General features: G+C 38.7%; 1 protein-coding gene across 4 annotated transcripts in view; it reads left to right on the top strand.

Annotated features, from left to right (window-relative positions):
- Positions 1-26,816, top strand: part of thsd7ba (thrombospondin, type I, domain containing 7Ba) — a 1,034,072-nt gene that overhangs the window by 70,561 nt on the left and 936,695 nt on the right. Inside the window, exon 1 of one of the 4 annotated variants that reach the window (XM_069935129.1) lies at positions 12,754-13,126. The exons of the other annotated variants lie outside the window; for them this stretch is intronic. The gene's annotated coding sequence lies outside the window, so the exon portion shown is untranslated. Of the gene's footprint in view, positions 1-12,753; positions 13,127-26,816 lie in introns of those variants that run through there. 4 annotated transcript variants of the gene reach the window in all.

Raw genomic sequence — 26,816 nt, 5'->3', positions numbered from 1 at the left:
TTATGTTTGTAATGAATTGTATTGTAATTTCATATTAGCTAAGTGTACTTTCTTAGCTTCTGTCCAATCTATTAACTTCAGCTATATGTTTCTTAATTTTAACAGTATAACTAATGATTTGTCCCCTTAAATAAGATTTTAAAGTTTCCCATAAACAAATTTGCTATCATTTGAACCTATTTATTTTCAAAAAAAGCTGTATTTGATTCATTATAATTGAAAAAAATTCAGCATTTTTCAACAAAGAATTAAAATCTCAATGATAAACATTCTCAATTCTCTCTGAACCATTACATGTTAATAGCAAAGAATGATCAGTCAAAATCTTACTCTTATATTTAGCATTCAAAACCCAGCCTTGTAATTGTGCTGATACTAAAAATAAATTTCTTCTAGAATAAGAATCATGTTGAAATGAATTGTAATGGTATTGTTTATATGTACTCGTTGGCTGGTAAAGGCTTGGGCTGGCCCACCCCCTGATGATACTCTCCCCTTGTGACCCAGGCCATAAAAGGTCGAGCCACCTCTCCCTTCCCTGCACTTCCCTAGCTTGGATCCAGGCCAGCTCAAGTCTTATGTACAATAAAGCCTATTGTTCCCCTCAATCTTTGTCCTGGTGATTATTGGGGCAACTGGAGGTGCCCAACATGAATAAAATGAAAAATCTTTCCTTTTAGGATTTAACTTTCTCCATATATCTACTAAATTCCTATCTTTCATTAATGCATTAACTGTTTGGCCATTTTGGTTCAAATTACTGATTTTGGAGATTTATCTAATAATGGATCCAAACAACAATTAAAATTACCTCCTACCATTATTTTATCAAATACCTGATTTTTAAATTGAAAGAATCCAACATAAATTCCTCATCTATATTAGGAGCATAAATATTCATTAAAGTCCAACACTCAGAATTTTTGTTTAGCTTATCTTCTATTCTTGATGAAACCTGTTTGGCGCCTCTTACTTGCTCCATTTCTTGTATTGCAGTAAGGCCTTTATCTTTCTTCAGTGGCATGTTGATGTTTTTAGACAGTTCTTTATTATACTTTCTGTAACTTTTAGTCTTTTTTGTTACTCAACTTTTTCGAGGAGAGCAGGGATTACCAGTCTAACCTCATGTGGCACGCCCCCTGAGGAATATCTTTTGAGGGAAATAGTGGTCCAACATGGCAAAATGTGCTTTCATGCCATGGAGTACATGGAGTGTTGTATACTACACATTTATGGATGACATTTTGGAGTAAAAGGGTTACAGCTGGCATGCCAATCCAGGTGTAATAATGAGAATGATGGGTGGGGCTGGCACTATGACAATAGGGTCAAGGGTACTTGATAGCAAAGTTAGCGAAGCCAGAAAATTGGAAGTCTTGCGAAATATAATGTCATGGCAAAGTAGTCTGGTTTTTTTTTCTGGTACTTTTTTACAAAGATAAGTCTGGTAGATACTTTTTCTATACGTCAGAATCAAAATTTGTTGTCATGAACATGTCTTAAATTGTTTTGCAGAAGCATCACTGTGCAAACATTTATATAAACCATATTACAAAATAAGTAAAAAATAGTTGGGGTGCGGGGATAAGGAGTCAAAATAAAGCTGTGCCTGTGGTTCATTATTCATTCAGGAATTTGGCAGAGGGGAAGAAGCTGTCCTTGTGCCATTGAGTATTTGTCTTTAGGCTCCTGTACCTTCCCAGTGGTAGAGTGAAGAGGGCATGGCCTTGGTGGTGGGGGTCCTTCAGGATAAAGGGTGTTTGGTAGATGTCCTCAAAGGAGTGAATACTGGTGCCTGCTATGTCACAGTAAATATCCTCGGAGATGTTGACATCCAGGAATTTGAAGTTCTTGACCCTCTCTACTGCTGACCACTCAATGAGGATTGATTCAGGACTGGTTTCCTCCCAAAGTCCACAATAATTTCCTTGGCCACCTGGCTACTTATCTGAAGAATTGCCAAATCTGTTTATATGATGTTGATAACCTTTTGGAATTTAATTTGGCAGAAGTGTGATGTTTGAGGGATTTATAAAAAAAAAAAAGGCTTTCAATAATCTATCACCTTTCAGTTATTTCATTCTACAAGACTTCACAACTAATGCATACTTTTGAATGCAATGTGAAATACTGCAACCAGTTTTCACATTGGGAACTCTCACAAGCAGCAACCTAATATTGAAAATGATGGAGGAAGAAATGTCAGTTTTGCTTCGAAGGAATGCCAAAGGATCTCTAAAAGCAGATGAGAGTTTTGTTAGCCTCATCAGAAACTTGGTCCAGCACTTCCTCAATATGCACAGTAGCACAAGTCTATATTTTTGTACTCAAGCCTCTGATGATGAGCCCTAACCTACAATCTCCTGATTTGCTAATTTTAAGTACTTGGTTTATTAACTTAGCATAACAAACTAAATGTAAAGAAAATTGTCAAGTGAAAGACTGACTTAACTGAATCTCACAATTTATGGAAAAAGCATTGCATTTGACTGCAATTGTTTCTATTACAAACTAAGTTTTGGAGCAAAGCCATTGTCACCTAATTTGTAGTCAAGTTTATTGACAACTGATTGCAGAAGTGCAAACTAACAAAAACAGCATTCTCTAGACCTCAGTGCAAACACAACCTATATACAGACAAATAATACATATGCAGGATAAGTGTTCATGGATACAAATAAATAAACATTGTTTCATGAATATGAGTCTTTGGAAGGTTAGTTTGATTAGTTCTTTGGTCGTTCAGCAGTCTCACTGCCGGAGGGAAGAAGCTGTTTCTCAGCCTGGTGGTGCTGGCTCTGATACACCTGTATGTCCTCCCTGATGGGAGCAGTTAAAAGATGCTGCATGCAGGGTCCCCGATGATTTTGTGCACCTTTTTCAGACAGATCCCAGTAGATCACCTCGCTTGGGGGAGGGAGATTCCAGTGATCCTGTAGGTTGACCTCTGATCCATTTCTCTGCAATAACTGCACGTGATGCAGCCAGCCAGGGTGCTCTCAATAGAGCTCCTGTCGAATTTTGACAATGGTGGTTGGTAGCCTTGCCTCCTTCAGTTCTCAGGGAGTGCAGTTGTTCTTGGGCCTTCCTGACTAGTGAGGAGATGTTGTATGTCTATGACCAGTCACTAGTTAAGTGAATTCCAATTGCCAGTCTGTTTTCTTTTGGTTCCAGAGAATATTTGTGGCAGTGAGGCCTGGAGGCTAAAAATCTTTCTGGTTTCAATTGGCAAGATACTGTTTTCCAACTCTATACTTTCTAAATTTAATTTTTAACTTAATTTTATTTACAACACAGTTGAATCTGATTCTGGCCATTGAATCCCTGTGCTGCCCAATTACAACCCTGTAAGTTTTGGAAAAAACATGCAAACTCCTTACAGACAACATCAGATTCGAACCCGGGTTGCTGACGTTGGAACAGTGTGGTGCTAAACACTATGCCCTAATGAATCAATAATCCTATATAGAATTAAAATTAATGATACTTCCATTTTTAAGAGCATTTTTTCCACAGACAATTTATTTGCAGAAAAGGGAAGAAAAAGTGTGATAGAAAGAAATAATTAAAAATAACTTTACTAATGGCAGCATCTTCTTCATCACTTCAATTTGTTTTATAAATCATCTCTGTACTTTAGTAATGACACAATTAAAATTATTCAGTCATCTTTCAAGAATACAATTAGGTTCCCTATGGAGGATGGGATGAAAGAGTTCCTCAACTTTCAGATGATTAATGTTTACAAATATTATAATGGATCTCTAACTGCAAATACGTTGTTGTTCCAAAGATTTTAAGGCAAGGCAAGAATGATTTTATTTTACATTAGAGCTTTTGTGAAAGTTAAAAATTATATTTGCTGTTGAAAATGAAATAGTTTTGATATTTAATAAACTTAGAAATTGTAGCAATTTATGACTGCATTTTCTCCATTTAGAAAGGACAGATTTTCTGCTCATTTCTCACTTTATTTTTTCAATGACAATAACTGGGGTATTCAGATTGAAATATTAGTAAAATTTCCTGTTTTTGTAGAGTGAAAAGAAAGACTCCAACTTCACATGGCACTGATACATCCTTTAAACAGTTTAAAATTCTGATTCATAAATTGGAGGCATGTGAAATATTGCACCCCAGTGCGAAAGCAGAAGTCCTGAGATAGCATCAGTTTGGAACACTGGTGGAATCGATTGTAATCTCTTCAGGGGATTAGTCAGTTTGCTTTGCTAATGCTTTCAAATGTTATCAACATACTGGTAGACGTAAAAGTCTTGATGAAAACTCATTGACCTGAAACTCTTTGCAACTAAGTGTTTCCAGCATTTTCTACTTTGCCACCAGAAAATAGTTTCACTCATTAAAATGGTAAAAATGTTTAAAGAATATGCAATGTTAAAAGGCACCCAATGGAATGGAAAATGTTTTCATATTCCCAATTTGAAGACTTGCTGGAGGAATTCTATGACAGCCTTTAGGAAGAGGCAATTGGGGGACTTGTGCAAGTCATGTTCTTTCCTCTTCCTCTTGTTGTTTTCCAAAACACTTCTTGGTTATCAAGTCATTGACAGATCTAAATGAGCATGGTTTACGAGGGCTAAATCCAGTTATCTTGCATTTGGGGTGTCGTCAAATTTAATGATTTTAAATCTCTCTGGGCGACAATTTTTTTAAAGGGGCTACTTTTTAAAAAAGATGGGGATATGATGGACAACTTTAGCTGAACACAAAGATAATTTCAGATTTGCTGCATCGCATTGGAAGTTGGAGAAACATTAAATGAGCTTTTATTGAATTTGGCCTGTTTAGCATAATGATGCTGACACATCGCATTCGTTCAACTGACCTAAAAATATTTTTCTGCAACTTTTTGTTTATACTCCTCTGCCTCTCGTGTCAGTGACCAATGATAGTTGGCCAGCATTGATGGATTCCAGTTGGCTTATTGACCCTTTTACATGGTCGCATGTCCTGGTGAAACCTTTCACCATGTTTGTCGCTGACTGCACCAAGATCAGCAGGGAAGACGTCCGATTGGGAATGTAGAAAATGATTTTTCAATGACCCGTTGCACTTCTGTGGGGTGGAATGTTTGAAGCAGGTTGTCAATCAGCTGGATGTAATTAGTGCTCTGTAGTTGCCAAGAAAAATCTCAACTTATTTGAATGCCTTCCAAGCATGCCAGGCCTAAGACAACATTTTCATAGTGCTTGTATTAGCCCAGGCCTGCTTGGACTGACCAATGCAGCTTGTTCTGTGAACAATATACTAGTAGGGTTAAAATATGACAGGAAATCACATAAAAAACAAATCTAAACAAAAATGTTTCACTCGTAGTTTTGCCCTAAAATAACATTTGCAATCAAAGGCAAATTCCTACCTTGCAATCTCTAACAGAGAGGATGTTCATCAGCGGGGGGGGGGGGGGGGGGGGGGAGATGGGGTGGTAGAGAGGGGGGGAGGGAGAACTTGGAGAGCAGTACTAGGAGTAGCTGCAATATCTGCTCTGTTTTTGAATGGAAGTGTCTGGATTAGTGCAACCCCCCAGACAATTGCCAACCTCTTCATCTCATGGGGAAATTAGGTCCCTCATCATGCTGCTTGGAGTTTAATCTGCTAGAGTGTGGTTAGTGGTGTCTTCATCCAATGACTGAAGGTGTATCAAAATTCTTCAACACTTGGGTCATTGGCTGGCAAGAATTTTTCACTGAATGGAACTTGGGAAGGAACGGGATCTCTGGCACATTTTGGAATATGGTGAGAATAGGAAAAGAGCAGTTTGTGATGAAGGTTTGTTATGGGAGCTGGAGAGTGTGTGGGGGAACTCCGGGCAATAGGTCAAGTAAAGAATAAAAGATTGAGTTTTGATATCACAGTGGTGTATTAATTATGCATTTTAAAATAAACATTTGGAAGTTTAGTTTTTAAATATACTTTTCCACCAAGATGATTGACATCGAAAACCAATGAATTTTCTCATCTTTGCCATTTCCTGGGTTGGGGAGAGGAAGAAAAATACAAGGCCACTCTATTTGTGGACATTACTTGCCATCAGTATCTGCAGGAGCCAGTAACAGGGCCTCTCCTCAGGGCCAATGGTGCAGTATTTACTGAGGCCTAGCCTGTTAAGTTCATTTGGGAGTTCAGTCTTCCATTTGGAAGATATAGCACAACTCGTAAAGCATCTTCAAACTATCGGTGAATTATGGTCAGAGATTTTATCATACATGTAGCCCATTACTTTAAGCATTACTGACATGCCTTTACTACATAAAATAAATAAAGTTCAATAAAATATTTTAAATTAAGGACTATTTTGAAGTTAAGAATTTAATTCAATAAAGTAAGTGAATAGACTTGGTGTTTTATTTTTTTATATTAAAAAAAAATAGCAGAATATATAGTCACTATTTATGCCCATCACTATTTACCCTTGTGAAGATGTAGAGGTGTTTCACTTATTTTGGTGGATGTACTTCTACAGTTGAGCAATATAAATATATTTACTCAAAGAAGAATGTATGGTTTAGATTCTGACTTCTTTACCACTTTGCCTTCATATTAGTGATATGACCGTGCTATGACCAAATCCCTATTGTAGAAACTCATTTAAAATGATGCAGCAACTTGCATACAAATGCTATCAATGATGACCACTGCAAGTTGGCTGATCATCATTAATTGTCAAAATTTATAAATGTAACCTCCAACAATGATTTGGACTTTCCCTTAGCATTTATGTGTTCACAGCCACTCAATCTTTATAAGCTTTGTCAACTTGAGTGCTTTTGTGCCTTATTTCCTTGTTGATTGCAAGTACACTCTCACCACTGAATGCTATTTCAGCTACACAATTTATAAATAATTTCAAAAGCAAGAAAATATCCATAAACATAGTAAATTTAGTACTTCTGAAAATGTGATTGCTGTTGCAGGAAACATATAGTCAAATTGGGCTTTGGAAATAAATGTCTGAATGATACATTACCCTCAACAATTCACTGATCTTCTTTGAATTGTGCTATGATTGGGTTGTTGTGTATCAGTTGAAATCACATCTGAGAGATAATCTCTCCAATAACGGAGCATATCCTCAGTGCATGAACCTTCATCCTAGAATCTGTGGCTAAGGTCTCTGATATGGATTATGAACACTGAACAGATAATTTGGTGTCGAGAAAGATCCAAGCCTAAGCAAACTAGTAAAACTGGTTAGATGCTTAAACAAAATTCCCTGGATTTTAGAAACATTGTGTGCAACTGCTGGTAGTTCCTTCTAATTTCTGGGAGAACCCTATGAAGGAACAAGATCCTAATCACCTGTCAGGTTTTGACTGCATTCTGACATTGAACTCTTCATGAAATTCAGGAGTGAAAGTTAGCTTTCTGCAGTTTCTCAGGGGTTATGCAAGGTATTCTGGCCCAGTTTAAGTGACTCCATTCATTTCAAGACCAGACCAAGTAGACAAAGAGAACTAGATTTCGGGGAACCTTGGTTTTTGAAGCATGTGAACAGATTGAAGGTGTACGTTGTAGATATGAATCCATGACATTTCCAAGAAAGTAGAAGTGCCAGGAATTTCCTCATTGCTTCTCAATCGCTCATAACTCTGGCAGCAGAAACCCCAGATGGGTACACAAACAAATTGGGGGGGGGGGGGGGGGGGGAAATCTGCCAACAATTTTTCAGGCAAAGGTTTCTGCATCAGAGTAATTTGCTGTTCGTGAAAGGTTTCAGGTGGTCTCTTGGTACTTGCACTCCCTTACTGAAGATAAGGGATGCTGTAGCAGATAAAAATTTACAGAATTAGTTCGAGTTTTTCTCCCTGCCAAACTTGCAAAATAGCATGACAATGGAGTTGAATTTGTGGGATGCATGTTTGCTCAATATCTAAATGAAGTCAACCTAAGGAGCTTGCTCAAATTTCCTGCTCTTTTTCAATTCCAGTATATTGACCTATCTGAAAATGTAAGAAAGAATAAAAAAAGTAAAATAAATTTTTGCCTGCTTCTAAGAACACAATTGTGCTTTGGTCCTGACATGTCTCACGCTGATGTTAAAATGTGTTTCCTCACTCCAGCTTAACTTGGTAGCTTTAAATAGATGGTATAGATTAAGAACAACTGCACTCTGGCAATCTAGTAATACATTGTCATTACATGGTACAATGCTCCTCTCCTTCTAAAGACGATTTATTGTGAGCAATCTTGGGTGTATTTATGACAACAGCAAGTGTATGCTTGCTAAGACAGAGGACACTGTTATTGCAAAAACATGAAGTTTCTGCATTTACTCTTTAGAAGATATTTTTAAGCCGTCTCTTGTAACACTTCCTACTGATTGATGATAGTGTCCCATGAATACTACTCAAATACTGTAATTAACTGCCTCCATGCACAGATATGTTTACTAATTACCAAAGCACAAAATAAGACTCATTTTGAATGCTGAAATCCAAATGGATTTGTTTTTATTAATGCTGACTCTACAACCTGTCTTGTTGCCAACACTTTGTACAATTGAGCTTTCATGTCTGTTTGTCGGTGGCAGAAATAAAACAAAATTAAACAAATGTTGGAGTTCTCCCAAATTCACCAGTTCTTGTGAAGTTTGTTATTCTGGAGATATGTCCAATTGAAATATTATTCAATATCACAAAATATTGGAAATTGTTTACATTCTCCTTGATGTTTGAACAATTGTGAACTTTGAAGAAAACCATTTAATTGTACTTGAGCTGGCAGCATGGAATCCAACCAGAGTTAGTGATGACCAATGATGCTGTACATGTAAATAATTTGTGATTCATAAGTTGCCAGAACATCGCTATCACTTGAGTAAATTCCTTTCAATGTTCCTCCAAGTTTCATGCAAAGTTTGAAATATGATATCTCCAGAAATGTAAGATGAAAATAGAAATATAGATCTCACAAAACATCAAACAGCTGATTAACCTTCTGAAAGTCAGAATTGTTATTCTTCATCTACATTTATTCCCTTAATGCCTATGGATGGTACAACAATGGAATTTCAAAGGCAAAACTCAGCATAGACCTATAATTTTTCACCTTGGATTGGCTTAATAAAGTGAAGGGTGACTTGAATAATTCTGTGCACAATACCAAAACTGCTGGAATGATGGAATAAGTTATACAATTTCAATCTCTATTTTATTTCTCTATTCCTCAGTCACCTTTTTTGCCCTTTACCTACATTTCCTTTTCTACCTGTTGGTACCTGGGTGACCATGATCAGCATTTTTCTGACTAGCAATCTGTCCATTTTCCAACCTATCCATCCCCTTCCATCTTCAACTTCTCTCAGCAGTCAACCCCATTTGCCTGCTTGCCTTTCACATTTTCAAGGCCAATTGCACAATTTCCTTCAACGTTTTGATTACTCCATATTTTGCTGTGGCTTGTTGGTTTTATTTTGCTGCTTTTACTTATCCTGAAGGTAATAAATCCCAATCTAAATCAGAGCTGGAAGGAGCCCAGTTCAAACTGTGGCACTTATCCTCATTGTTTGGGTGATCAAAAGCAACAGGCTACTTTACTACTATAATAAGAATCAAGAAGTGGAAGGTGAGTTCTAATGAAGGAAGGCTACATTCATGGAAATACCTAAGAATATCAGAACCCATGATTCAAGGTGAATGGGCATCCTGAAGCTGTCACAAGCAATACATAAACTCTTAACTTCTCAAGATTACATTCCAACCATCAGGTTTTCTTTTTTAAAAAAAATGCAATGCAATTATGGAACTTTCAATGTACAGATACTTCAGAACTTCTGCACATTGGCATCACTTTGGGGGGTGGGAGGGAGGGCAGACTGCACTGGGTGACACCAAAATGACTGTCTATAACAGTTTTTGTGCAGTGTTTCAGCAGAAATTGGTTATAATTTTTTTCCTTGTAGTTAAAGCAACAACAAGCCCAGCTTGCATGCGTCAATATACTTAAGACTACAGCTAATTTACTTTTAAAACCTTCTAATGCTCTCCAGTCAGAGGTGTCATTATTGCCCAATTACAAAGACGCTTCAAATCACGTGGTTTCATCTGCATGCGGTACAAGCATGCGCTGTTGTTTTCGTTGCTGCTGGAGTTTTTAATAGTCGCTGCTTTTGTCAAATTTTCAGGTGTTTGAGCCACAATATTGTGGTAGTTAGTATTTGTGAACCAATATTAATAACTTTTTTGAGAATGAAGCTCTACATTATTTGGGCCATTACTGATTATACAAACCTAATCTGTTAATGTATCTCATGTAACAATAATGTTTAATGTAAAAATCAACTTAATTTTGATGTAGTTCTTAAACATTTTTCTTTAGAATTCTAATGTTACAAAATTTTCACTTTAACCACATGAAACCAAAGAAATATAGGACTATAGCAATTTAAAGGTGTAATTTTAATTCTGCTATTTGTTTATATCTCTACTATTGCTATTAGTCCTATTTGAGAATTACAATTTATGAGTAATGTTCGTACAAAAATTACTAAGGATTCTGTAAAACACAAATCATTCCTTGATGAAACTTTGGTTATATATCTTTACCTTTCCTATATAAAGGATGCTGTTCGACCTGCTGAGGTTTTCTAGCTTTGATTTTTAAAAAAATAAGGATTCTGTATAGTTTGGTACAGGAGGATGTCCATTTGAGGAGGGGGGGGGGAGGAGGAGAGGGAAAGAGAACCAGGAGGTGTGACTCCATGAGTTAACTCACTGGGTGACCCCCACCCTAGTGATACCACTGCTTTTGCGCATTCACACAGAATCCGGAGGCAAATGGAATTCTGAAAGCTATGATGGGAAAATACCATGTAACATCATCTATCACAGCAATGCAAAATGTAGCTTCATCAGAGAACAAGATGAAACATCTCCATTTAATTTAGATGTAGACCGTGTTCTGACATGATAGATGAGGGGCATATGAAGTAGCAACAAAAAATGTTGCAATTCTAAAGTAAAAACACAAATTATCCAAAATACTCAGATCAGACAGCATCTGTGGAAGTTGAAATACAATTACCATTCAGGCTGGTGATCTTGAATCAAAAGCAGTACAAGCTGTTTTTTAAAGTTGCAGAGACATTCCCTCTGTTCTTTTCATGTTCCACACCTCACCTGAAACTTGAAACATTGTTATTTTCAAAATTCTCCTCTGTATTAAGTGGAACATGTGCAGAAAAATTATTGAGCTCATGAATATGTTTAAACAATGCTTTTGTTCCATTTCCAGCGTCATCAAAAACACTTACAACGTGAAGCATGAAAACAAGAGAGGACTAGGTGTTAGTTTGCAAGTAAAATATATTTGATAACTTAATCTGCTTGAAAATAAACTCGGCAGCAGGCAAAATAGACACAAGGGCTTGCTTAAAAAAATTCCTTGTTCTGTTCAAGTCCTTCCTTCCTTCCTATATTTTTTCTCCTCATGGGATTCATCATTCTTGACTTAAGATAAGAGAGCACTTAAGTGACCAGCTCACAGTGCACCATATTAACAATATGTAGCACTGCACACTGTTGGACTCAGGAAAGTGACATCAACTTTCATTTTTTTTTCTCCAGTGAGACGGAGAATTGTTTTATTTCTCTTGCACATTCCTGGCAGCATGATGCATGAACGTGCAAATGTTTTGGAGTACTTATTTTATTGAAAGTTATCTCTAGTGCTGCACATTACTGTATCAATCTCGGTGTTTTCTGACAGAGACAGGAAATGTACTCCATGAGAAAATGTCTTCCTTTCTCGTAGCTTTGATTTCATTTCCACCAGAGTTGACAGCTCTTTCAACCACATGTGTGCCATTTTGTTTTGTCACCCACTCCTTCCATCTCTCTGAAGTATGAGGCTCCCTTTGTCCTCACTTTCCCCTCTACCATCTGCCTCATTCAATGGATCATCTTTACAATTTTGATTCGCTTTCAGTATAAAGTTACTACCTTGAGAACATAGAAATCCAGCACTTGGAGATGCTACTGGTGGGAGTGATATAAACCATTTTATAAATGCTAAGCATCACTCATATCCTGGTAGCAAATATTTTCCCATTTTCCATGATCTCCATTTCATGCAACTTAGCCATTTTCTTGTCTGTACCCCCATTTGACTAGTGTGTGAGTGAAATGTTACAATATTCTGGAATGCGTGATGTTACATTTCTTTGGTGAGACTTTGGTCGTGTGCATTTGTTGTGACTCTGGATTTTTTCTTTCTGCTAGGTTCTCTTTTTTTGCTGCATACTGAGATTTTATACAATCACTTGGCAGATTCTCCCTTTTTTTGTGGTGGGCTGTGGTAGATGTGAGTGATCCTGTTGGAGGGTTTCTTATCACAAACAAGAAAATGCTTCCCTCGTGGCTTTGTGTCTGTTTTCCAGTGGTAAATTTGTATTTTTTTTCTGAAGGATGTATTAGAACTTAGATTTTGTCACTGTTCCCTGGTGGTTTGAGAATTCTTTCAAACCAGCCGGCAGCATCACTATCAGAGCTTTAGCTTTGTGAATGTTTCAGTTTGTTACTGATGAAATCTCAAATGCTCTCCTTATTCAGATTTATTTGAAGCCTCTCGGTCTGTTTGTGACATTGTTGGTTTCCCATGCATTCTAAGTCGATGAGTGTTGCTGCATCATGCACCACCAAATTTCTAATATTTGCCATTTTTAGCTGAGGATAGGTGTGCTAAGTAAAAGGCAGTAAATGCCAAATAATTATGTCCAAACGGCCTTGCTTTTGTGGGTGATTTGGCCATTGTAATTTGATATGCCAGGTGTAGCTGACACAGAGACGAGCTGTTTTTGTAAACTGACTCCTCTGAAGACTGATGTGGGTGTAACAAATAGGGCTGAATTAGTGAACCATCTGAAAACCTTTTGATTTCTTCTATGTGACATCATTGCTAGTGCATTGCCATTTGACCCTGCACTATGTTCAAGAATATTTAATGTTGTGCTTCCTGCAGACGAGACAGGTCAACGTTCTCAGTCTGCATCTTCAATATTGATTGTTGAGAGACCCGCTTCCCCAGTGAGTCTATTGAGTAGTAATTCCACACTTTGTGGACTGAAAAGAAGCCAGCAGCTTGTTCTGACGATGTGTATATTTACAAAGTGAGTATTTTTGTTAATGATCACATTGCCATAGATTTTTTTTGTGTTGCTGAGCTTAATTTAGTACAATAATAAAACAGACCTCAGAAAACTGGAACTCTTCTGCGATCAATTTAAATTCATGGCAGAATCCTGCATGCTATATAATTTTGCTTTCATGGCATTGTATATTGGGATATTAAACATGCATTATTCAGTGGTAGTTTACTCAGTATGGTGTTAGCATTCATGCAAAAGGCAAAGAAATTGTATGCTTGTTTGTCTTGTCTCAGTTAATGGAAACATTCAGCAGAAATAAGTGACAAAATGTGGACTAAAGCTTAACATACACCAACCTTGTGAGACTAGATAGCTTTAGAATCAACTAAAGCTGTCATAAGTACAATGGATTTACTAGCCTGTTTGTGTTTCAAAATTTGATTGTTTAATTCCAATCCAGATAAATGTAGCTTGTCTGCTTATTTTATTTTTAAAAAGTCACACAACTACACAATTGGAAGCATTTAATTAAAAGGTGAATACTTATCAGTAGAGTAGAAGATTTATTCCAGATTTGGTTATTGACAGGACCAAATTGTCAGGTTTAAGAAGTCTGTGTTGCCCATTTCCTGATTAAAAAAAAAATATTTTATTATAGTTCTCACAATACATGAAGGGGGTGGGGGGTGGGTGGGGGGGAAACCTTTGATACTGTTAAAATAATGTCAAGGTTCTTCTATTCCTGAGGAGTATAGAATTGCACTAATAGTACATTGAACATTATGTATTTAATATATTTGCTTGGAAACATTAAAAATGTGAAATGTAATAGGTGCTCACAGGTTATTCAGCAATTTTCAAAATTTAACTTTGTTAGAAACATGTAACAACATAAACTAATGGTAGAAATTTAAGCCTCAATCGATGGAAAAGGAAGCTTTGAGACTTTCAAAATGTTTAAATAGAATGAAAAATATAATTTGTGACATATTGTTCCTCAGGATGATATTGTTTTATGCAGTGTGAAGACGCAGCCAATGAACTCAACTGTAGTTGGAAATGCAGGACTCTTTTAAATAGGTACATTGAAAGTGTGTTGCAGTTTGAGAACATTAACTACAGTTACTGCCCAAGACATAAAACATCATATTCTGTGAAAAGTGAGCTTTCAATAAATGTTATTATTCAATGGCAAGGTTAGCATAGCGATTAGAGCAATGCAGTTTCAACACCAACAACCTGGGCGGGCACAGTCTGCAAGGAGATTGTATGTTTTCCCCATGTCTGTGTAGGTTTCCTTTGGGCCCTCCAGTTTCCTCCCACCTTTCATAACATCTGGGGCTTGAAGGTCTTCTGTGTGTAATTGGATGGCATGGGCTGGAAGGGTCTGTTAATTTGCTGTATGTCTAAATTTAAAAAATATAATTTTAAATGTAATTTAACCATTAACTTCTATGGTTTCTTGTTTTTGCCAGGTTATAGTCAAAAAATTGCTTTAAATTTTGAAAAATAATTTCAGATTTAGTCTCTACAAAATATTGCATAGAACAACAAATGTGTATTTTAAAATTGGCTATTCTATAACACAAAAAAATCATTAAAATCTACATTAATGAGATTTTGACATGATTAATAAATTTGTGGATGACTCAAAATAGGTGGTGTAGTGGATAGTGAGAAAGGGTATCTAAGTTTACAATAGAATCTAGATCAATTGGGAAGATGGGAAATGGAATTCAACTCTGAAAAATATCAAATATTGCACCTTGGTAAGTCAGACTGGGTAGGTCTTGCATGGTGAATGGTAGGGCTCTGTGAGTGTATTCGAACAGAGAAATCTGTGGGTACAGGTATATTGTTCCTTTAAAATAGCAACAACTCAGGTGGTCATGGTGGTGAAGAAGGCAGTTGTCATTCTTGCCTTCATTGGCTGTGTTATTGAGTACAAAAGTTGGGACCTCACAATTCAGCTGCCCAAGATGTTTGTGAGATCACATTTACAGTACGGTGTGAAGTTCTGGTCACTCAGCTACAGGAAGGACATGAACAACCTGGAACATGTGCAAAGGATACTCACTAGGGTTTTGGGAATGAATAGTATGTCTTAAAGAGAGAGGTTAGATGGGCTGGGTATTTTTTTTGCCTAGAGTGTAGGTGATTACAAAGATTTATAATATGTGGGGGATAAAGAGAATACTCTGTTTTTCCTAGGATAAAAAAATTTATAGAACTCAAAGGCATAGGCTTGGGTGAGAAGGGGAAGATTAAAGAGTGACCTGATGCACAACTTTTTTTACTTGTAGGGTAGTCTGTATCGGGGATGAGCTACCAAAGGAATCTGCATAAGTAGGAACAATTACAAAATGAAAAAAACATTGGGTAAAGGTCAAAGGTTCCTTTTATTGTCACATAATAATCCATTAAAAATGTGATATGCAGGCAGTCTGGGTTATGAACAACTTGTACTTATGAATGGGATGTTCACCAATTTGGGCATGTGCCTAATGTTATCTCATGAATGCAAAAGAAGAAACTGAAAGTACCTGTTTCGCCTTGCATACAAATTTGGCTAATGGAGAGACCCAGGTAACGGAATTCGTTAGTGTCCTGGGGATGGCCTGTACCTCAACATTTGTCTTCCATAAAACAGAGTCACTACAAGCATTGCCCAGTGTCCCTAACAATAGGAAAAAGAGAAGCAAAATAGATTTATGGATAGGAAGGGAATAGAAAGATATGGACCAAATACAGGAAAATGGGACTATCATAGAATGACAACTTGGTCAGCATGGAAATGTTTGACCAAAGGGCTTGTTCTATGTTGTGTGACTTTACAACTCCAAACCATTTGATGAATTAATGACTATTTAAAACCTTTGGATAATCTTAAAATGAAAGTAAATTGAAGCATATATGGGAATTCTAAAGGAAAAATAGAAAATGCTGATTCAACTAACAGGTCAGGCAGCATGTATTGAGAAAGAAATATGTTTGATATGGAGCCTTCTTCAAAATTGGAAGTTATCAAAACAGTGTATTTTTAACATTGCAGCAGTCAAGAAGTTGGAAGCAGAGTGAACAAAGTAAAAACCATTTGAACAGGGAGGAAACAGAATTTATGACCAAGAATACAGCAATCTTCCCAAAATGACAGGGTCGTATTTAAAGTAAAGTATTGTACAGGACAAACAAATTATTTGCTTAAAAATTTTTTCAGTTACAATGTGTATTCACAAGGTTTGATGTATAGTGACATAAGTGAACGGAGGGGAGACCTTATGGGGGTAATTTTTTTTTACAGAGTTGTGGAATGCCTTGCCGAGGGTGGAGGTGGCATTTAAGAGACTCTTAGACACGTGGATGGAAGAAAAATAGAGGGCTATAGGGAAGGCTTAGTTTTTTTTAAAGGAATATATGGATAGGCACAACATCGAGAGTCAAAGGGCCTCTACTGTGCTCTAGTACTCAGCCTGGTTGAGAGCAATGCTGTCAGATTATGGAAAAGATTATGGAGATGGTAAAGTATACAGGTATACCCCAATTTACGAAACTAGGTTCCTATGAAATCTTATGTAAGCCAAAATGGCGTAAAGTGAAGACCCACTCACTACTATTGAAGGCTATTTTCATAAAAATGAATTTTCGTAATGAGTAATCCTAAAACTGGTTATACCTGTATAGTGAAAAGTTGGTAGAGTAAGGAATGGGGACTGGAGATGAGGAAATAAAGGATGGAAAAGAGCATGGCACTGCGGAAAATAAGATAATGATAATCCGATTGAATTTGTCCCTTTTACCAATAACTCTGCCAGCTAATTCTTTCATTCATAAATAGCCTACATTTTATCAAGGTTTCTTCATTGCTGTTGCTACATCTCACTCTTCATATCGAAACATGCTGTACTAAGTCAATTATGGTCTTTTATATGATCTTGTCTTGGGCTGTAATCTCAGATGATATGTATAGATATTGTGATATCATGTCATAGATTATAATCTGATATTTAACATTTTCCTTGTATTCCAAGACCATCTTTTCTTGGTCTACATGAAGGCTTACAGTAGTTGTCAATCATATACAGATTCAATATCAACAGTGTGCATTTCCACTTCCAGCTACTTAATAGTCTATTACCTTAATGCTTCAGAATAATGACTTACTTGAGAAAAGTATTTCCTATTTGTCTGTCCTGTGCAGATGTTATGGGTTTGCATTCTAGAAAATCGTGATACGAACTGTTTTCTAGGAGCATAATTGTGTGATGTTGTTACCTGCAGTAATAAAATAAACTGTGTGAAACATCCTATTCATGATGTTATTTTTGACGTTATTGTGCTTTCTATAAATTTTGTTCTGGTTTTTACATTTTTTTTTCCTTTCGGTCCCTGTAGCTGTGAGCACGTTGCAAATATTGAATTTTTCCCTTTCTATCATACAAGAACATTGTTTGAGTAAAAATGTTTTGGCACATAACAACTTTTGATAAGGTCCCACATGGACAAAGTAGTAGAAGTCCATGGAATCCAAGGGAGAATAGAAATTGGATCAGTGGAAGAAGCAAAGGATAATGGTGCTTATTTACTGTTTTCCATGGGGCTCCACAGAGCTCAGAACCTAGGCTCTTGTATTTTAAATGATTTTGACTTGAATGTAGGAAAGTCTGGAGATGATACGGAAATTGTTCCTGTGGTTGCAGATGATGCAGAATGTCTCTATGCAATTGACAGGGAAGAGGAAAATTTTGCCTTAAGCTTGATCAGTAGGGTGGAAAAGTGGCAAGAGGAATTCAAAACAGATACCTGTATGTTTACAGTAATGCTTTTGATGAGACGCCACAGGGAAGAGTACTCAGAGCAAATGGAAGAATACTGAGATGTGAGCATGGCCCATGGAAAACAGGCTCTCAGATCAATTATTAACAAGATTGATCAGGTTATGAAAGCACTATATGGATGTTATTCTTCATGAGTTGAGGCTGTAAAGCAGGGTGATCATTGCCAGAACTCTGGGCAATGTTGGTTATGCAGTACATTTTGTTCGACCTACAATTCCACATGCACGTTGACTGGTGGCTGGCGAATTGGAATGATGAAGATGGGACAGAGTAGTTTCGTCAGAGAACACTGAACAACAATGAACATCAGCAAGTTTCTATTAAGAAAGTTTGCTACATTTATTTTGTAAAGAAATTGGTGATTGAATAGCTATTATAATCAAGTTGCATTTACATAAGCATTCTGAAATCACATGGACACAACCTATGTATCTGTTGAACATAGCACTCAATGTGTGATACAGTTGGTTTCAAGGATTTTTAATTATGACTTCGCATTAGAGAGAACATGGCATTCTCTACCAAGACATTAATCACTGGACTGACTTAAGGCATGTGTATCAGTGCATCATGTGCACATTACTTCTGATTCAATGGTAATGAATGGGTAACGTCTCGAATCACAGAAGTTGCTTTTTGGTTCTTTGAAACAAAATGATTTTCTTGCACAGTTTCCACTTATAGGGCTGTGAGAGATGGGAAAATTGACCTAAAATTATGAACATGGAAGAAACTAAAGTTCATCAGTAAAATGGCTGAAACCAGTTCAAACAGGATAAGTTTGGGGCTTAGGATGCAGGAAAGCAGAGTCAGCACGATTAACATAAGAATCTTCTATCCTTTGTGACAAGACCATAGGACTAAGATAAGGAATGGTAAGGTACAATAGAATGTAGGAAGTTGAGGTAGTCTGGATCAGATAAGGGTCTCCTAGCCCTGGACAGAAGTACCAAGTCATACATTTCTAATTAGCTAACCATACACAGATTTATACATATGAAATTAGCCAACCCTAGATAGAATGAGTCAACTCTGCATATCAAGAGACTGTAGCCCAGAGAATCAGGAAGGTGTGAATAAGGACAATGACATGATGGGACACCCACAGGATACCCCCTGGTCCTCCAAGTGTACTGAAACTGCACGTAGGCAGGAAGAATTACCTATGCCAAACCCATCCAGGGGGCAGAAGAATGTAAGGGGGAGGGCATTCTGATACTGAAATTGACTGTATAAAAGTTGGGTGAGCCCCAGTATGTGTGTGTATTCCCAGGGTAAGGGGAAGCACCCAACTTTGCATTGTTGTAGTAATAAATGTTCTTTGTTCTCAATTTTTGTCTCGAGCAATTTCTTTAAAGGTACTTTAATTCCTAACAAATGGGGGCTCGTCCGGGATCACACTCCCTCCACTGACAGAGTACCCCGACGACGAGAGTAGGTGCACCCCGGCTGATTCAGCTGGACTCACGGGCGACGGGTGGCTGGTCAGTGGAAGAAGCGAGTGATATCCGAGAAGAGGCATTGAGAACAAACGGCGGAAGGACGCGCGCTAGAGCAGTACTGCCAGAACTCGGTAAGAGTATTTTACTTGTTCCTAAGTATGGGAATAGCGGGCAGTAGAGATGAGAGTCCTGACACAGGACGTGACCACCAGATAGCTACGTACAGCCCGCTTGGGATGATGTTATCTGAGTGGGGCACAGGAAAGACCCGCGGTAAAGACAAACTAGCGGGCAGTAGAGATGAGAGTCCTGACACAGGACGTGACCACCAGATAGCTACGTACAGCCCGCTTGGGATGATGTTATCTGAGTGGGGCACAGGAAAGACCCGCGGTAAAGACAAACTGACGACGGTCAGATATTGTTGTAATGAATGGGTGGGATACCCGGTTAAAGGGAGCTCCGTGTACTGGCCAAAATTCGGATCCGAGGATGAATGGATGTGTGAAGCTTTGAACTTATGGCTCTATCAAAACCAGCCAGACAATGTTGAGAGCAGGGAATATGCAGCCTGCTGGCTCAAGGGATCCATTGAACAGCTGGTTTTGAATGAGAAAGAATTCAGGAATAAGAGAGAGGAGGAACCTCTTGTCCCTGAACCACAGGGTTGGGATGTGTTACATTCCCTCCCTCCACCTTATGTTCCTCCTATGCCGGCTCCTATCTTTCCTTCCCCTCCTATGACCTACACTTCTGCACCTTCCCCACCTCCCCCACCACTAGAGAAGAGAGAAGAGAGCAGGAGTGGTATGATAACTTGCTCACAAAGCACTCGATTACCACCTCTGTTGGCAGGAGAGAGAGGTAACTTTAATTCAGAACAGCGTGAGACTCTTCAGGAAGAAAGGGCAGAACCCTTTGATTCATTTCCCAGGGAGCAGGAACCCAGACCTAATAAGCCAGAAACCAATTGGATGAGACCACTGCGGGAAGTTCCCATGAGAGAGGGTCTCGGTTTCGTAAATGTGCCCCTGACCAGTACTGAAGTGTGTAACTTTAAGAAAGAACTGACCTCCCTGATAGAAGATCCCCAGGGATGTGCCGAACAGTTAGACCAATTTTTGGGACCAAATATATATACAATATGGGGGTCTCGACATAGAATCCCCAGCAGGGGAACAATTGGTACTAACAGGTTTTGTTACCAACTCAGCCCCAGACATTAAGAGAAAATTACAAAAGACAGAAAATTGGCATGAGCAGGGAATAACCCAGCTTCTACAGATCACACAAAAAGCATTTGTCCAGACATCTGAGGATAAGCAGAAAGCAAAGGCTAACATTTTGATGCAAGCAGTTAAAGTAATAGTAGATGAGTAACATGGAAAAGGCAGGGACTGTGTGCCAGCTCCTGAATGTTGGGAGAAGTGCAGGGAGTGGGAGAGTAGAGACCAGAGATAATTTCATAAATCACGACTTCCCACTTCAGTCACTGACCAATATTGATTAAAATTCATGCTAAAAATTAAATGTCATAAATGATCGTTTTTCAATACTGTAGAATTAGCGAATTTAACTACCAGTTAATTCCAATTTATGAAATAAATTGTATTTAAATGTGATTTTGCACAGGGAGTACCTGAGAGTTGAGTGATGTTATAACATTTGCAGGGAGAAATGTTTGCGCAAATAGGGTGAGTTCTATACATCTTAACTTTAAGTGTATGTGAGATAAAGAAAGGATCTGATGTGTAAAGTGGCTGGATCAGCCAGTTGAAGGGGGAGTGTGCATGTCCCTTTAAGTGCACTGTGGCACTTGAAATTGAGGCTTCAGGCTCTTGTCTTGCAGTTAGAGGTATGGAGCCCTATCAACACATTTAATACATTTCTTCTACACATTCAGCAGTCAAGGTCCGTGAGTTTAAAAATCACCCACCTCTGGAGAATAAAGATACCTCTGGGGATTCCTATGGGGATTCCTATAAGTTTAATCATTAATTTCTCTGGTGCATTTTCCTCTGGAGTGAAATTAATGCCTCAGCACAATTTCTCTGTATTGCCGCTGTTATTTAATTCATGATAACTTTCCCCATTCATCAGGTTTATATTTAAATCCGGTAGTGCAGAAGTTACATTGTAAATAATCACGGAGGTAAACCCTGCGCAACTGGATTCAACTTAATGGAGAAATAAACCTGCGAACTGGTCTATAGCTGGACTCACTCCCCTGACCTTCATGGTGCTCCCCTACCTAAAGACTTTACACAGACATTACAATTCGGTTATTGACCAGCTGGGTAAAACTACACCTTACACTTGAAAGATCAGTGTTACTGATCTAAAAGAAAAGTGAGGAAGGGGGGGGGGGATCAGTCACACTGACACTAGTAACCAAAGATCAGTAACACTGATCATGGTGAAAGATCAGTATTACTGATCTAAAAGAAAAGTGAGGATTGTGAGAGATGGGAAAATTGACCTAAAATTATGAACATGGAAGAAACTAAAGTTCATCAGTAAAATGGCTGAAACCAGTTCAAACAGGATAAGTTTGGGGCTTAGGATGCAGGAAAGCAGAGTCAGCACGATTAACATAAGAATCTTCTATCCTTTGTGACAAGACCATAGGACTAAGATAAGGAATGGTAAGGTACAATAGAATGTAGGAAGTTGAGGTAGTCTGGATCAGATAAGGGTCTCCTAGCCCTGGACAGAAGTACCAAGTCATACATTTCTAATTAGCTAACCATACACAGATTTATACATATGAAATTAGCCAACCCTAGATAGAATGAGTCAACTCTGCATATCAAGAGACTGTAGCCCAGAGAATCAGGAAGGTGTGAATAAGGACAATGACATGATGGGACACCCACAGGATACCCCCTGGTCCTCCAAGTGTACTGAAACTGCACGTAGGCAGGAAGAATTACCTATGCCAAACCCATCCAGGGGGCAGAAGAATGTAAGGGGGAGGGCATTCTGATACTGAAATTGACTGTATAAAAGTTGGGTGAGCCCCAGTATGTGTGTGTATTCCCAGGGTAAGGGGAAGCACCCAACTTTGCATTGTTGTAGTAATAAATGTTCTTTGTTCTCAATTTTTGTCTCGAGCAATTTCTTTAAAGGTACTTTAATTCCTAACAGGGCTGATGTAGCAGAAATCATTGATTTCATTGTGCTAATTTTTTGGTTAGTTGACTTGGTGCAATTGTTCCCTTGACTGCCATTAACCACGATAATTTAATGCTTAAGTCTTTAGTCAATGACAATTTATCTTATTTGTCCATGTAAAGAGAAGAAACATGACCAACAGTGATCATGTCCTTGAAAAACCAAAAAAAATTGGAGATGTTGGAAATCTGTTATTTTAAATGGTGGAAATAGTTGTTAGGCAGAATTATGGAGAGAAGAGTATTATCGATGTCACGGAGAACTTCATCATTAACATGCCTATCATCAAAACCAGGAGAAGTTAGATTAAGTCTCAGAGAAGGGAAAGGGATGCAAAGAACATGGAAAGACTTGTGATGTAGTAAAGCCTTACAAAATAGGTGGTGGTGGTGCCGACTGAGAGGACATTGAAGGTTTGTAGGCTGATCTGTCCAGTGGTTATGTAAATAGAGGAAGATGAATGAGAATGGAGGTGAGGTGAATAAAATAATGCTGGAACTGAATACTGCAGCTACTGGAAATATAAAAGAAACATCAGGTCAAAAACTTGAAGACCCAAATTTGGGCTAAGATGGAAAAGATTTAGATGGGATCTGAGGCAATTCCTTTTGCTCAGAAGGTATCTAAAATCTTGAATGCACTGTTTGAGTGGATGGGTGGAGGCAGAGACTCTCACAATATTTAGGAACATTTCAAAAAGAATAGAAGATTGCAGAATAGGATTGGTGAAGAGGGGTTATTGATAGTTGATTATGGACATGGTAGAACTAAACAACTGTTTCCTGTGCAGTATGATTCTAAAAGAGAAGGACAGAAATATCCAACAAGTCAGTTGCATCCGTAGATTGATGACCTTTTATCAGGAATGTCTGGCTCACTGTTCAGTACTTGAGCTGCAATGCACTTTATTGCAACAGTGTAAGAAGGCAAAAAGTGGGAATTGGATGGAGAATTGAGATTATAGGAACTGTAAGATCAGGCTGTACACCTTCTAGAAGGTAATTATTGAATTGCAAGGGGTAGGACTAGGAAAATTTCAACCTTTCTCTGCTGGTTGAGGGAATTACCAGATTGCTGCTGCTTTTAATTGCTTTCTCAACTCTTCCCAATTTATGATTCTAAGAATCAAAAACGTTGTCACTTTTGGAGAAATTGTGTCGCTTTAAGCAGAACAAATCCTCTTTTTAGGGAACCCCCATGGGGTTCAGGGCAACTTGCTTCCATTTCTGCTGATCTGATAACTAATGATTTTATGGTAGGATTTGCAGATTCAGCTATAGTGGGGCAGGGAGTGCAAATCAGGAAGAGGCTGAACAGTGAAGGAAGTGCTGGGTTCCTTCTGTTGTCCTAGCCAGAACCGCTATTGCAAGGACACACTCTTCACTCTGTGACCCCCTTCCTGCTGTAACTGTTTAGCAATTCTGTGATTATTTTTCGAGCATGTGACTTGGAGGTGAATATGTTGCAAATCCATTATCATTACTAGATCCAAAATTATTGTGGGAATGGCTTCTGTAGTTCATGAAAGTGGCTGGACACTACTTTCAGGGCATGAGGAATGGTCATTATTGCTAGCTTTGCCAGCTAGCCACACCCTTATCTCAAAGTCATACATGATTGCCCACAGACAGAAAATGAAAATCATGTGAATGTTGCTGAGAAATCAGTAGCCAAATAGTTAAGATGAATGAAAATTAAAGATATTGGAATATAGAGCATAGTAGAGTACAACACAGGAACAGGCCCTTTTGACCACAGTGTCTGCACCAAACATGATGCCAAATTAAACTGAATCTCTGTTGCTTGGACATGACACGTCTCCCTCTATTCCCTGCATGTTAATCTGCTTATCAAGAAGCTTCCTAAATGATCGATTGTATTTGGTTCCACCAACCTCCCCAGCAGTCCATGCAGGCACCACCACTCTGTATTTTTAAAAAAAATACTTGCCCCACACATCTCCCCTTAAAGCCCTATCATCTAAGATTTGACAGTTTTAGGGAAAAAGATTGACTACCTTTCCCTCTCATAATTTCGTGGACTTCTATTGGGAAATCTGAAGTTAAAACCAAAAATCCTAGAATCAGTCAGGAGGTCAGGCAGCATTTGCAGAAATAGAGAACAGATTTAAGATTTCAGTTTGTAACTCCTTTGTCAGAACTGGAGGGATTTCCCCCAAAGCCTTTTCTGTTTTGACATGTCATCTTTGACCTGATACATTAATTTCTCTTCCTATAGATGCCTCTTGAACATTTCCAAGATTTTCTGTTCCTACTTAAAATGGGTGAGTCTCAGAGCATGATATAAAGGAGGGGGAAAAAAACTGCAACTCGCTTAATAATTCAGGATACTGCCAACATTCAAGAGTTAATTTCACCAAATAGCTTACTGCTAAATATTTGAAATCCTCCAAGACCTAACCTCTGGGTAGCTGGAAGCTGATGGCCTTCGCTCACTGGTATTGACTCTTGCCTTTAAATCATGTCGGAGGTTTAAGCTGCACACCAGAGACTTGAGTTTTGCACGATCAGAAATGAAGACTTTCTCCTCTATCTCTAGTGAGACTAAATGTTTCCATAGTCCCTTACTAGGAACAGTAATCAAACTCTCCTGGGGTCTCAGCCAACATTTATCCTTCAACCAACACCTGAAAACACTATTTCATTGGTGTTTAAGGAAATCTGCTGAAATAAATTGGGTTCTTATGTTAGAAAAGTAATACTATTTCAATCGCTTGTCAATGGTGGTGACATCATTGGTTCTTTTCATTAAAGAGCTTGTTTGCATTACTGGCAACATGAACATTTATTGCCCATTCCAAATTGTTATTGACATGACAGTATAGTCTGACAATGGCGAAGTTACTTGCCTCCCATATCTACCTCCAAATCATTTACATATTATGAACAACAGTCTCATAACTGATCCTTTTGGGACACCATAAGAGTCACAGACATTGAATCACAAAATGACCCTGTACAATCACTTACTCCAAGCCAACTTGACTTGTAAACTATGGGCCTGAACCTTTTTGAACCAGTCCACATAGTAAATTACATCTGCTTCTTGGCCCCCAGCAATACTCTTCAATCAAATTGGTCAGACCATATCTTCCCCTGATAAAACCACAAAAGGCCTGGAACCCTTCCCATTTTCACAGTGATTTGACCATCCTCAGCCTTCTCCATGTTCAGGATGGGGCCCCAAGTAAACTACACCTTATACCTTGATGAAGGGCTCAAGCCTGAACCGTTAGTATATAAAGTACGCAGTTTGACCTGCTGAGTTTTTCCAGCATAGTATTTTTAACTTGGTCTACAACCTAATTATGTTGGTTATTTATTTCAATGTCAACTAACTCTTTCCTCTGGTATCTTCATCTTTCTTGTTCCTATCCATCTCCCATCCTTCCATTTTCTCCCCTTTCCTATACCCTTCCTTCACCTCTTTTCATCTCTTTCCCCCCCTCCCCCCCACCTCGTGATTCCATCCAGCTACTCTCTACTCCCCCATCTACTTCCACCCATCCTTCACCTCTATGGTTTCATGACCACTTTCCTGACTCAAGTTTTCAGCATAACCACCCTTTGTTCAAATCACTCCAGTAGCTATCTCTTCTTTCATCTTCTCCTTCCCTACCTGGCTCCATCTACCCTCTTTTTATTTTCTCTCCCTCTCCCTGTTTGTCCATCATCAATCAGCCACCTGCCTTTTGACTTTCAGTTCCTTCTTTCTACCATCCTTCATCACTCCTCATTTCACCGATCGCCTCCCTCCCTCTCTCCTCCATGTGCCGCCTCCCTTCCTCTCTCCTCCATGTGCCGCCTCCCTCCCTCCCTCTCTCCTCCATGTGCCGCCTCCCTCCCTCCCTCTCTCCTCCATGTGCCGCCTCCCTCCCTCCCTCTCTCCTCCATGTGCCGCCTCCCTCCCTCCCTCTCTCCTCCATGTGCCGTCTCCCTCCCTCCCTCTCTCCTCCATGTGCCGCCTCCCTCCCTCCCTCTCTCCTCCATGTGCCGCCTCCCTCCCTCTCTCTCTCCTCCATGTGCCGCCTCCCTCCCTCTCTCTCTCCTCCATGTGCCACTTCCCTCCCTCTCTCTCCTCCATGTGCCGCCTCCCTCCCTCTCTCTCTCCTCCATGTGCCGCCTCCCTCCCTCTCTGGATGCTCTGAGTTCCTTCAGGCAAGTGATTACAGCAATTATTTTCAAAAGGTTTGCTTCCTGGAAAAAAAGTAGGATTATGATAGAGAACTACAAGTTGAAC

This window comes from Narcine bancroftii, chromosome 4, assembly GCF_036971445.1.
Source record: "Narcine bancroftii isolate sNarBan1 chromosome 4, sNarBan1.hap1, whole genome shotgun sequence".
Taxonomy (NCBI): domain Eukaryota; kingdom Metazoa; phylum Chordata; class Chondrichthyes; order Torpediniformes; family Narcinidae; genus Narcine; species Narcine bancroftii.
Note: the sequence above shows the minus strand (reverse complement) of the source record. Positions and strands in the feature narration are given on the sequence as shown.